The 13,391-nt window shown below is 56.7% G+C and overlaps 1 protein-coding gene and 1 pseudogene across 1 annotated transcript in view; one reads left to right on the top strand and one right to left on the bottom strand.

The window, feature by feature from the left end:
• Positions 1-7,263, bottom strand: part of TBC1D14 (TBC1 domain family member 14) — a 75,307-nt gene extending 68,044 nt beyond the window's left edge. Inside the window, exon 1 of the mRNA XM_087828352.1 lies at positions 7,211-7,263. The gene's annotated coding sequence lies outside the window, so the exon portion shown is untranslated. The remainder of the gene's footprint in view (positions 1-7,210) is intronic.
• Positions 7,264-9,591: 2,328 nt separating this feature from the next.
• On the top strand, positions 9,592-10,332 carry LOC148094526 (large ribosomal subunit protein uL18 pseudogene; annotated as a pseudogene).
• The last annotated feature ends 3,059 nt before the right edge of the window (positions 10,333-13,391 follow it).

Below are 13,391 nucleotides of genomic sequence, written 5' to 3'. Positions count from 1 at the left end.
AGCAGCAGGGCTGGGACCTATAGGACTGACTCCCAAGGAGACCATACCTAGTGCATAAATGGCTTAGTTTGGAGTTATAAAAACCAGGTCAGAAGTCTGGCTAAGCAAAGACAGATAAGCAATAAAGGAAAAATAAAGACTGTAAACCTACAATAAAGATTTGAGTGGGAAGAGTCAAAGCCGGCAGTGACACACACACACCCAGGGCCCTACAAATCTCTGCCTTAAGATGGGGGGGCGGTGCATCAGCCTGGACAGCACAGTCCCCAGAGGACCAAGCATATGTTATGTCACCTTCTATTGTCCTTTAAAATGTGAAAACTAAAGAGATCTGGCAGTGCATTTAAATCTGATCTATGGAGCAGAACAACAAAGAGAATGGGACTTTGGACTCAGATATTCCTGGGTTCTAATCCCAGCCCTACCATACTGCCCTGGGAGAATGAAATAAAGTACCAATGCAAAAGCATTCAATAGCCCCTGACCCCCAGGAGGCACTCTGCTGGCAGCTGCTATAATCAAACAGCAAGTAGGTGAAGGTTCTGAAGTGTGGAAATAACAATGATAACCACTCACTCCCTTTTGGGTATTATTTTAGCTTTTGCAAAGAGCCTTCCTGCGCCCCTGCAAGAAGCCTGGCCCTCTCCTCTCAATGTCAACACAGCAAAAGCAGATTCATTAACAGCAGAAAAGGGAGGACGGGTTCATCTCCTTCCCTCCCAGAAACTGAAGGAACCAGTCAGTGCAGCACTAGAGCAAAAAATAGAAATATAGAGGAATAAATTGAAATGCGGAATTCAGAAATAGACTTAAACTATATATAAAAACCTGAACCATGACACAGTGAGGAAGGAAGGAGTATCTAACCATGATGTTATACTAATTGGTTATCAATTTCTCTTGGGAAGTAAAACCACACTGGGCTAACACCAAAAAAAAAAAAAAAAAAGACAAAATTAGAGTTTAATACAAAAATGAAATTGTAAAGATGTCGCATAAAATAAAGTGTTCTCTAACCTACAGAGCAAAAACTCAGCACCTCACCACACGTGAACACATTTTAAACGTTTTGAGGTTCACCTGCCCTGATTTCCGGGGCTGGAGCCTCCTCCAGAGTCCCTGGCCGTGAGCCACTCCCAGGCAAGGCCACAGCAAACCATCTCTGGGACTCTGCTCTGGGAAAATGCCTGAACTGAGCCCAGGCTGTGAGAGAACAGGATTCACAGGAAGACACATGGAGAGCACACAAACCTTAAAATACTTTTAGTTTTGTTTTTTTAATTAAAAAGAAAATATGGTCAGGAACCTTTTTAGTACATCGTTAAGAGCTAATCTTTGGCAATGTCAAAGGTAATTAGAATTATCAAAACACCATCAATATTCCTCCAGTTAAACTGGCAAAAAGACAAACCCCAAGAGGAAATCCTAGAGCGGAGACTGACAGGCTGGCTGAACCCCTGGCTCTGCCACTTAGCAGCTGCAGCAACCTCAGGGAAGATGCTCAACCTTCTGAGCCCCAATGTCCCTCCTCCCCAGCAATAAAATGGGGCCATACCACAGAAATCCCAGGTGGACCCGAGGAAAAATGAAATGAGGTTTGGTGAAGGTGCCAGCACACCACACCCTGCATCTGACACACAGTAGGTGTCCAATAAACGTGGATTTCCTCTACTTTAGCCACATTAAAAGCTCCAGTACTTGCAAAAAAGTGAGTATGAACTGAAATGTTGACACCAGAACATCAGGAATACCTCACAGACGTGTTAAGTGAACCCAAAGACCCCTTCACCTCTGAATCAGCAAAATGAAAGCCCAAGGAAGAAGGAAACAAGCAGAGTCCAGAGCCACCTCGCAGTGGCCTCTCCTCTGCCTTGGTGGCGGCGGAGAGCAGTCCGAGGGCCTCTTCTAAGGGAGACGCGGGGCCACCTTTGAGGCGTCCGCTGGTTCCAAGTCCAGTTTAAGTTCCTTAAACCTCAGGAACAGGGTGTTAGCCTTCGGGGAAAAAAACCTAAAAGGAAAGAAGTACTTCCCCTTGCAACACACTCTAAAACCAAAATCTGTAAGGGCCAAGGCCGCCTGTCCTCAAACCCTTCCCCCTGGTGCCACCAGAGCCATAAAACCAGTAGTCAACCTCCAGAGCACCTGCCTTCCAATGGTGCCGAGGGGGTGGGGGCTCAAAGTGCGTGCTTCTAAGATAGGCTGCTGGCTGAACTTTGGAAGCCATCCAAGAGGCCAGCTGCTGATGGCCTCCCTCCAAATCACACGTTTTCTAAAGACAGAATAAGCCTAAATTCCCTGAGCTGGCCCAGGGCCCTCCCGATCCATCCCTGCCAGCCTCACCAGCCTCACACTGTGGCTCTCAGTTCTCTCAACACCCAGGATCACTGCGCCATGCCCGAGGTACTCTCCTAGCTTGGCCTTCAATGCCCCAGGGATCTGGTAGCAGGTGCCACCAGGACACACACACAGCACACTTCCAAGGCCACCTCCTCTGAGAAGCCTTCCTAACTCTCCCAGGAAGCTGCAGGGCGTCCTTCCTCCTAGGTTCCTTTTGGCTACACCCCACCTAACACAACTATATTTACAGCTCTCCCCATGTCCCTCTGCACTGGTTTCTACACTTCAGGCAGGCACAGCACTAACAGCTTCTGGACACTACTGCCTGGCCAAATGCCTGGTATGGATTAAGGATTCAAAAATCTATTTGCTGAATTAATTCTTACTGCTATGTTCTAAATGGACAGGTTTCAGGAACAGTCCATCTAAGAAACATCTTGAGAGCTGGGTTATGTTCCAAAAACAAGGTAAGCAGTGGAGGTAACAAGACGAGGTAGAAAATACGCCCCATTGAGCTCCTGGCATGTAAGCGAATGACAGACATGGCAGGAAGCGCTGACCACCCTGCACATCATGTCTGCTGCCAAACTAGCCGGTGAGGAACACTGTCAGCAATCGGTGGGTGCTGCTGGAAAGTAAAACACAATTCCTCCCTCCACAGTGGTTTCCCAAAGTCCAAGCAACTATGGCCAAGAACGCAAACCCTGCAGCAGTGCCCACCACAGCGCGCACCCTCAGGCTCTCAGGGTCTTCCGGGGCACAGCTGGACAGCCAGGGAAGCCCTCGATACCAGTGTAATGATGACTAGCCAGCACCTCCCAGACAAGAGAAAACATACAAGACCTCAAGTACGAATAAGAGGAAGGCTGCACTTATTTCAGGCTGCAAGACCATCTGAACTTTATGCACCTGCCTCAAAACTGAGTTCTGCAGGTCACAAATAAGATAGGCGCCCAGAGAGATCAGAATAACCTTCACTCCCCTGGGTCCACGTCTTAGGTTTAACACAAGTGAGTAAGTGGACAGCGGCTCTGCCAGTGATTCTGAGTAAGGTTTTGGAAAAAAGTTCCATCCTGCAGCAATAGTTAATTTTCTTCTTCTTAAAAAGCAAGAGGACTAAGTTTAGACTAAGTCTTCATAAATAAAAGAGTTTATGAAGCCAAAACCAAATAACTCAGTTATGTCCCCAGGAGGGCGAAATGCATTATTGGTGGCTTCAGGGAGAAATGTTGCCCGTCCACACAGACGTCCCCTGGCTCCTTTCCATCCACAACACAGTTCTCCTTGCCGGGGCTCCTCTGTGGATACTATAGAGGAGAGCCACCTCCTCGAGCCCCATCAGCACAGGGATGCCCGTGTTCTCCCTGATCCTGCAAGGAGGTTGCATGCACTCACCTTCGCTGCCAAGCCTCCCATCGAACCAGCTCTACAACGGATTCCCTACCCTTACTCTTCAGGGTAAAGCGCACGGCTATTTGGGTGACATCTCCCATGTGGATGAGCCTGCTCCACAGAGGGCTCCACAAGCACCAACCACCATCTTTCTCTTTTTAATTCAAGTCCTGGTTCAGGCAGAAAGGTTCCTGGAAAAAAAGGCACAGGCCGTTCTAGGTCTCAGGTGCCTGGGCATTAACAATTAACAAGAGCAGCCGCCTCTGCTCGCCAAGTGCGTGTTACGTGTTGGGCACTGTGTTCGGTGTTCACCCCCGCCATCTGTGTAATCCCCACAAGGACCCCATCATTACCACCTCACAGACAGGAAGACAGAGGCACAGAAGGTACATGTAATAAAGTGGCTGTGTGGGGCCAACCTGACTCTAAAGTACTGACTCTCTGACTACTTGTGAAGCGGCCTAAAACAATGGGTTAATTTGCATTACATAGAATGGAGAAGTCAACTATGAAAGTGTTTGGTTTTTAAATGCGTTATTCTTTAGAATAAAAAAATCCTGAAAAAAAAGAATTTCTTAGAAGCTAGGTATATTCCTGTGAAGGGTGAATGGCAACTTTTAGGAACCAGGAACTTAACACAACGTTGTTTAAATAAGTTTTGGTCCATCAACAAACCAGGCAGAAACTGGGGTTAGCTTCAATAGAAAAGTTTTAAAAAAATAAACGGGCAGTCGGGGTGTGTAATGAAGGGTCTGAAGAGAGTCTGGGTTGGAATCCCAGCTCCTCCATTTTGTATAACCCTAAATTAGTTTCTTAATTTTCCTGTGCCTCAATTTCTATGTAGTGAAATGGGGCCAATAACGGACCCTATCTCCTTAGGCAGCTGACAAGATTAGGAGAAGAAATCCACATTAAGCCTCAGAAACACTGGCTGGTGCTCTTCTTTCCTGGGCAGCGCTCAGGGCCAGCCAGCTCAGGCCCACTGTTTTAGCAACTCATCCGCATGAGCGAGCTCAGACAGGGCCAGTCTGCCTGCACAGCCTCACTGCGCAGCTCCCTCCTATCACTAATTCCTCCTACTTGCTCTGTGGCCCTGACTGAGCTCTGAGCCTCAACTTCCCCATCTGTAAAAGGTGACTGGCCCCACTGATCTACCCGAGGCCCTTCCAGCTTGACAATCTAGAATTCTAAACCACCCAGGCCGTAGAAAGTTTATACCAGCCCTAAAACCAACATTAACAAACAACATAGTCATTTTCCTAAAACCCTTTTACATCTGTGTCTATTCTAATGACAAATCTTCTCCGAGGTCTCAAAGGTCCACCAGCCGGCACAACACGCTGGGCAGGCATCCCCTGCGCGGAGGCTGGGACATGGAGGTCAAATGCTCCGAGCAACGGCAGAGACAGACTCCAAAACCAGTTGCTCTGATAAGCTAGGTCCTGCCGCCTTGGAGAGCCTCCCGAGGAGCAGGAGCAGGGAGAGTGGGGGCGTGACCGGCAGTTCACCCCCTGAACAGGGGGAGTGGGGCGGCGGAGGGAGGGTAGAGAAGCGCAGGGGTGGAGAGGCAGGGGGAGGGTGCCTCACGGAGAGGACTGCAGGCCGTCAGCAAAAGCCAGGTGAGGCTGGGGCACTGTGAAAACTGGCCAACGTGGAGCCAACCCAGCTGGGCGCAAGGCGCAGGGCTAGGCAGGGACGGGCCGCGACCCCTGGGGCCGTGCAGGACTCCGGGGTGCCCGAGTCTGAGTCCCACCTCGGCCTCTCTCCCGCTGGGTGACGCCGAGACACTTAAGTTCCTTTACCTCCCTAATGTTTCCCAAAGGGGGCCCTCACCCAATGACCTTGGGCCCAAGCACATGCAAGGCTCTCACTAGGGTGGAGCCCACAGACTCCAGGGACCGGCATATTTGTCCTACGGGGCAACTACGACAGCGCGACAGCGCGGGGCAGCCCGTGGAGCAGCGGTGAGAAGGCGGGAGGGGGTCACACCCAGACCTGAGGCCTGGGCTGGTGCCGGCAGACAAACGGGACAGGCGGACGCGGACCAGGACCGCTGGAGGGAGGGGCCGTCCCAGCCGAGCACCGAGCAGCGCCGGGCCTCGGACCCACCCGGCCTCGGACCCACCCGGCCGCAGGCCCGGCCCGCCGCCCCCGCGCTCAGCGCGTCCCAAGCCGCGTCCAGTTCCACGCGGGTGGAAACGTGCCCCGTGCACTTTTAGGACAGAAACGGCTTCACGTGGCCGCGCAAGGGTCCCGCCACTAAAATGCCCAGCGCGGGGCCTCGGGTGGAGTGTGCGGGTCACCCTCCGCTCCCCGGAGCCTTCCTCGCCGCGGCCTCGCCCCCGCGGTCTCCAGCCCACGAGCCCTTCCTCCGGGCAGCGCCCTGCCCACGAGGGCCGCCCGGGCAGCGCCCCGACACACCGGCCGGGCCCGCGGCCCGGGTCACCGAGGCGTAGCGCTCCGTGGCCAGGGAAGGGGAGTCCCTGGCCGGGGGACAGGGGTCCGAGGAGGAGGGGGTCGGGGCCGAGGGACAGGGATTCCAAGAAGGAAGGGGGTCAGCGGCTCCACGGTGGGGTGGCCGGGGGTCGAGGACCCCGAGGGCGAAGGGTCCCGGCGGCCGGGAGGGGCGGGCCCACGCGCCGAGCCCGCTCTTCTCGGGGCCCGGGAGCCCCGCGCATCTGAGGGGGAAACTTTCCCTCAAGTTCCGGAAAAGAAGCGCGTCAGGACGCGCGCCTCACCGCCGGGCGGCCGGGCGCCGCCGGGGCCCCCAATGTCCCCCGAGCCCCACGCGCTCCCCAGCGCGGAGGAAGCGGCGGCCACGCGGGACCCCGACCCGCGCCGCCCGCCCGCCCGCCTCAGGCCGCCTCCCCGCCGCGGCCCGCGCTGCAGCAGGTGGCAACGGCCCGCGCCCGGGTGCCCTCCCCGCCGCCCGCCCCGCCCCCCCGCCGCGGGCCCTCAGTACCCGGCTCAGCTCGGCTGCGACGCCATCCCGAGGCCCGCGAGCCGGCCCCCCAGGTCCCCGCGGGACCCGCAACTTGCGCGACGGGAACGCCCGAGCGAGGCGGGCGGCGGGCCCGCGAGCAGGTGCGCGAGCAGCCCGCGGCCAACAGCAGCGCGCCCCGCCCCGCGCGCCTCGCCCCGCCCCGCGCGCCTCGCCCCGCCCACCAGCGCGCCCCGCCCCGCCCCGCGCGCCCTCGCCCCGCCCACCAGCGCGCCCTCGCCCCGCCCCGCGCGCCCTGCAGGCCGCGGCCGCTCTTCCGGCCGAGCTGCCGCCTCCCGCCGCGCCGCCGGCGCTGCAGCTCCTCGAGCTCGACGCTCGCCCCGCAGCCCTGCCCCAGCCCGCTCTTCCCGTCCGCCGAGGGCCCCGGGGCGGCGTCGCCGGCCCTTTTCTCCCCCGAGGGCCGGGCGGGGCCGCGAGGGGCGCCCGAGGGGGTCTTCGCGGCCGCGGGGCCCCGGTGGACACCCGCCGGGACCTCCTCACCTGGTCGGCTCCACCCGCGGCCATCTTGGAAGTGGGACGCGGCCGGGGGGCGGGGAAGGGGCTCGCGCGGCCGGGGCCAGGCGTGGGCAGCCGAGCGGCGGAGCGCATCGATGGGCGCCGCGGCCCCGCCGGCGCGCGGGGGGCGGGGGGGGGGGTCGGCCCGGGCGGGGCCTCCCTGCCCGGCCTTAGTCTCTCCATCTGTGAAACGGGCTTTTCCTGGTCGTTGCCCTTTGCTGAGCTCTTGCCAGTGCCGAGCGCCCGGGGGTCTTTGAAAAGGCCGAACCGGGCCAGTACACCTGGACGTGGGACAGGGTTTGGGATGTTGTGTCTTGTACGGACAAGTTGGGGAGCCGCAGGCCTGGATCCTACGGGCATGATTCTGCAGGGATGTCCCCATTGCAGGGATGCGTGGGCAGGGTCTGCAGCCCACTCCGGGCACGGGGGGGGGGGGGCGGGGGGGGGACCAAGGCCCCGGGACCGCACAGCTGGGCGGGGCCAGGAGCCAGGTGCCCGCCCACGCCGCCCTCTTAGATCTCGAGAGGCCCCAAATGAAAGCTCGGGATAGGGAGTGACGGGTCCCCTCCTCCTAGGACGCGGGCTTCGGGAGGCAAACCCGGCTCGGCCGGTTTCCTGTTGTCTTCCCTGCACCTGACAAATAGTAGGCACTCACATGTGTGTTAAATGGTCATTAGATCCTGGGGTCAGCAAGGCCAGAGGAAAGCCTGCAGGGGCTGGAGCCCCAAGCGCTGTCACAGGCAGAATTACCGGAGAGGAAACCTCAGAGACAGACTAGCCGGGTCTAAGGGAGGCCCGAGGGCAAGGCGGTCAGGGACCACCTGGGCACGTGCAGTGGAGCGATGTCTCCACCGGAGACCACCTGGGACATGTGCGATGCGAAGGTACTTTGTCGGGGCCACAGTCATGCAGGTGGGGCCAAAGAACCCTCGGCTGGCCTATTGGTTATGATGGCAGAAGAGGTGAGAACTTTAAAAGGCAAGCTCTTTTTTTTTCTTTTTTTTTTTTTTTAATATATCTGTATTGATTTCAGAGAGAGGAAGGGAGAGAGCGAGAGAGAGAGAAACATCAATGATGAGAGAATCATTGACCAGCTGCCTTCTGCACACCCCCTCCTGTGGACAGAGCCTGCCACCCGGGCATGTGCCCTAACCAGGAATTGAACGGAGACTCCTGGATCCTAGGTTGGTGCTCGACTGCTCTCAGTCGTTTGAAGTGACAATAATACCAGGTCTCCTTCAAACCCCAACGTGGCCTCCCAGGCTTATTTTAAGAAAACTCAGGGAAGGACAGGCCTGCTTCGGGCATGACTTCATTAGCAACGCAATACATCAGATAAATAAATCTGTGTTTACAGCATTCCTTGTGACTCCACAAATCCCCTCCGGCCCTCATTCTTAGGGTTTTAAAGCCCCACAATAACAAGGAACCATTGTCCTGAATCCAGACCAAGAAAAAAACTTGTGGTCCACGGATTTGCATTTGGCGCCCTCTGTCTGCCTTTTCCTCCCCCTCTTCCCATCCTGCTTCCCTGCGGGCCCTTCCCCCCCTTCCCTGGGCCCAGAATCCCTCCAGGAGCCTGTGGCTGGGTCGCACCCTCCGCGTTGTCTGACCCACGTTGTTCTGTTTGTCACCAGCACCCAGAAGTGTTGTAGGTATGTGCTCATCACAACTCAAGTCTAACAAAATTAAGAACACGGTGAACAAGATCAGCTGTGTGGCCACGCACGCTCACACTCACGTCACTTTTCACTTCTCAGGACCTCGGTGCCTCCCTGCCCCCCTCTCGGATACGGAGCCCACGACCAGGGTGGTCAGCGTGGAAGACGGACAGAGGCGGGAAAGAGTCCGAGCAAGGAGGGCAGCCACCACAAAGGAGCCTCTGCACCTGGTTGCAAGAAGCAGCACTCAGACCCTCACACCAGAGCCATCAACATGTATTTTACTCCGTTTCAACAAGTACAGTTACCTGTCTCCTACCCACACTAGGTTAAAACCAGTGAATTTGGGGGGGCGGAACTCCTAGAAGTAGCACAGTCATGACAGGGACAAGACATAGCCCCAGCAAAGGAGGGAGCAGAAGAGAAAACCACAGCACTCAGAACCCCTGGGTCCAAAGCACTCCTAAAGCCACCGGAGTCCCGGCCGACTGACTCACCACAATGCTACTGAAACAGTGCAATGGACATAATGTAGACATGCAGTCGTGAGGGAAGGTTAACCGAATAGAGCCATTTAAAAAAACTTTAAAGGACATTTTATATAGCAGAGGAAATGCTTAAGTTACGAGAGTGATACTGAATTTTAGAAGTATAAAGTCAAAGAGTATGGAATCCCCTCCCTCGGCGGTGCCGGGCCTGCAGGTCTGTGGGGAGCTGCTGACAAGGGTCTCTTCCGCGGGGCGGGGCTCGTTAAACTTGAGAATAAGGCCTCCCCATGAGATGCCAAGTTCAGTTCAGAGGACCCGGAGACAGCGAAACCGATGGCCGTGCCGGGAAACGCTTGGTAATCCAAGATAAAAATGAGTGCAGCGCACCCAGATGCAGGGCGGCAGTTCTCGTAACCACCAGAGCTATCGCTGATGCCCATGCAGAGGGAGACGGGGGAGTCTGTGGAGTCCGTGCCCACGAACTCCCAAAGCATGGTGAAGGTCGGCCTGACGGGTTAGGCTGCGGCGCACGGTGCTGGCACGGCCGCGATCTACGAAGGCCAAGCGGAGGCCACGGGTGAACGCAGCGTGGAAGGCGCTGATGGGCAACCTGGCGCCTTCGCCTGCTGAACAGACGCGGGGCTTGCCCCAGCTACCACTGGAAATAAAGTTCCGGGCCTTGAAGGGAGCTGTGGACAGAGGCTTGTCTGTCCCTCATGGTGCCAAGTGATTCCCTGGTTATGATTCGGAAAGCAAGGAATTCAATGCATCGGAAACACACCGTGGGGCGGGGCGGGACGCTACAGATCGTGGGCGCTGCCTAAGGGAGGGACGTGGGGTGCTTACAAGAAACGACTCTCTCAGCACAGGGAACGGGAACTCGGGGCAGCGTGGAGAAGCTGCGCAAGGAGGTGGGCGCTGCTGCACCAGGGCATCCGGCCTGCCAGAAAAAGCCTAAGAAAGAATTTAGCCCGGCCGGGCGTGGCTCAGCGGTTGAGCGCCGACCTGGGATCCAGGCGATCGGGGTTCGATTCCCGGTCAGGGCACATATGCCCCGGTTGCGGGCTGCAGCCGATCCATGACTCTCTCATCACTGATGTTTCTCTCTCTCTCCCTCTTCTTTCCTCTCTCTGAAATCAATATATATATTTTTTAAAAAAAAGAATTTAACAGGCGGAGCTCTCCCCAAAATGCCTCTTGCCCAGAAGAAAGATTGGGTAGCTCAGAAGACAAGCTTCCTCAGGAGCAGGCTGCTGAGGGCTAAGAAGCCAAACCACAGCTTAAAGGCTTTTCAGATAAAGACTAATAATAGCCCTGGCTGGCATGGCTCAGTGGTTAGAGCATCGGCCCTCGAACCAAAGGGTGAGTTTGATTCCTAGTCAAGGGCACGTACCTGGGTTGCAGGTTCGATCCCCAGCCCCAGATGGGTGTGATCTCTCACATCGATGTTTCTCTTTCTCTCCCCCCTCCCCTCTCCCTTCCACTCTCTCTAAAAATTAACGGAAAAAGTATCCTCAAGTGAGGATTAACAACAGCAACAAAAGACTCATAATAAATTTACTGACCGCGCCAAGAAAAGAGAGGAGGCTACGGAATCCGCATCACCCCCAGGAAGAAACACACCGAAGCGAGTATCAGAACACACGGTTATCTCCTGCCCCTACACATCTTGAGACTTAGATTTCCCCAGCACAAATGTACCCTTTGTTTACTATGAAGATGTGCTGAGATGCTCACTGACGGGCAAGTCACAGACTTGGAACAGGACAGTAACCTGGGTCATCGGATGAGGGCCCTGAGCCCCCTGGCCCTTCTCAGCAAAGCCCGGGGATGAGCAAGGTAAATGCTGTTCCCATTTTGAGAATGGGGAAACTCGAGCTCCCAGAGGTTCGGTAATGAACGCAGGGCCAGAGCCTTGCCGTTAGGGGAGTGCTGACTACAGAGCCCTGGGACGGCAGTCCCTGTGGCCCACCCTGTAACAGCGTCTCTAACTGCCCCAGGGACCCCAGGATGCTCCACCGTTGCCCCATTTTATCGGGAACGCTTGAATCCAGGCAGTCTGGCCCAAAATCAAGGGTCACTCATTGCCAGAGCGTCCCAAGTAATTGACTGGAAGAAGAAAGTTACAGTGAAACCAACAGATCAGAAACTGGGGCATGGGGGTGGGGCGGGGGACCCCTGTGGCCTGTGGCCTGTGGCTCACTGACGGTTAGGAGGTGCCCAGTGCTGGAGGCCTTAGAGCCTAGGTATACAGGGAACAGAAAGCACTTGGGGTGGCGCTCCCTGTTAACATCACATCACAGTGGAATTTTCCAAAAAGCCTTATTTTTTTTTTAAAGGCATCACCCAGTTGCCTGCTGCTGCCACCATCGGAAAGCAAAGCCCTATTTAGAGGCTGCAGGAATCAGGTCTCACGTGGGAACCGCGCGAGGTGGGTGCAGAGGGCAGAGGTGGGCAGGGGCATGCAGCTGCTTCCTGCTCTGGAGGACACACTGTGGGGACAACCCCGTCCGTGTGAGAGGCCCTCGCTCAGAGCCTGAGGTCTCTCCAGGCGCACAGACCTACCTGCTGCTCTCAGAGCACCTGAACTCTCCCCCATCCCGCCTTTGCACCCGCTCTGCCCTCTACCTGGATCTCCGGGGACTCCCTTCCTCCTCGAATCCCTGGTTTCCTCCAGTGGTGGCTCGACACGTTACCCCAGGTGCCCTGCCCTCAGAACATCAACCTTGTTCTTACCCCCCATGCCCACCCCCAAGCTGCCACTGGGCTCCAGCAGCCTCCTAGATATCTTGGTGCCTTGTGGGGTCTCTGTGCAGTCCCCAGGTCCCTAGCAGGCAGCCTGGGGCCCACGCAGAGCCCTACCGAGCCCTGCCCTTGTGTGTCTGCTCCCTGCGCCCTTGCCCCAGCGGAGAGAGGAAACTGAGGCTCCGATAGGGGAACCTTCTTGCCCAAGGCCCCACAGCAGCCAAGTCCATAGGCAGGATCTGAATCCAGCCTGGTTTTCTCCCAGAGTGTCCCACCTCCCCCAGGCCACCTGGACATAGCCTCCTTGGGTCCTGGTCAGTGGTCTCTCGATTCTGAGCTTAACAATGGCACAGGAGGTGCTCGGGACAGTTTGAGGATGGCTGTGCTGACTGCGGGGTCCCACCACCAGGCTCCCCCTGCTGCCCCATGCAGCCTCCTCACAGGGCTGGGAGGCGGTCGGCCCTGCAGGGGAGACTGTGCCCGGCATCAGTTCCCGGCCTTTCTGTGACCTGGGCTGTGAGGGGCCCGCACGGCCCGGAAGGAAACCACATTGTGGAAGCCAGTCTGCAGTCGGGAGCAGCCCCTCGTGTCTCTTCCTAGGAAGAGTGTAACTCGTTCTGCAGGAGGGCCACCCCCGCCCCACCCCCGCCTCAAGTGTGTGAAATCGATAACTGTGCCTCCTTCGGCCCCCTGCCTGGTCCAGAGATGCCACGTGGCCCAGGGCAGGGCAGAGCTGCACCCGAAGGCTCCACTTTGCACCACCAGCCTGCCCCCTTCCCGGGGTCCCAGAGTCGGAGGGGCCACGGGGCTGCCTGGCAGGAATATCTGGAGCAAGATAAGGGAGAGCCTTCCGAAGAGAAAGCTGAGCAGGCTTGCAGGGGGCTGCACGCCCCTCCCTCCAAGTCCTGAGCAGGCAGCAGGGCCGTGGCTCTGGCGGGCTGCAGGGAGCCTCGGGCTTATCTGAGGGAACGGCGATGTCTTTCTTACCAGAACACAAGGGCCGAGGGAGGTTTCCTGATCTAGAAAAATAAAACTTATTACCAGAATCAGGTACAGGACCCGGCACATAGGAGGCTCCTGACCCGTCTTTGCTGAATCGATAAGTGAATGTTTACAAACCCTATTTGCAATCAAGGCCCCTTTTTCGTCCTAATTAGCAGTTTAATGCCACCATGAAGAATCCCTGTCCCTCAAAAGACCCCAACCTGCTGTCCCCGTTTCCACCATGAGGGTTCGGTTAGGTCAACAGGCAGCAAGGACCCACTGCCCACC

This window comes from Miniopterus natalensis, chromosome 1, assembly GCF_054644295.1.
Source record: "Miniopterus natalensis isolate mMinNat1 chromosome 1, mMinNat1.hap1, whole genome shotgun sequence".
NCBI classification, from domain to species: Eukaryota; Metazoa; Chordata; class Mammalia; order Chiroptera; family Miniopteridae; genus Miniopterus; species Miniopterus natalensis.
The sequence above is the reverse complement of the archived record's forward strand: the minus strand, read 5'-3'. Positions and strand labels throughout refer to the sequence as shown.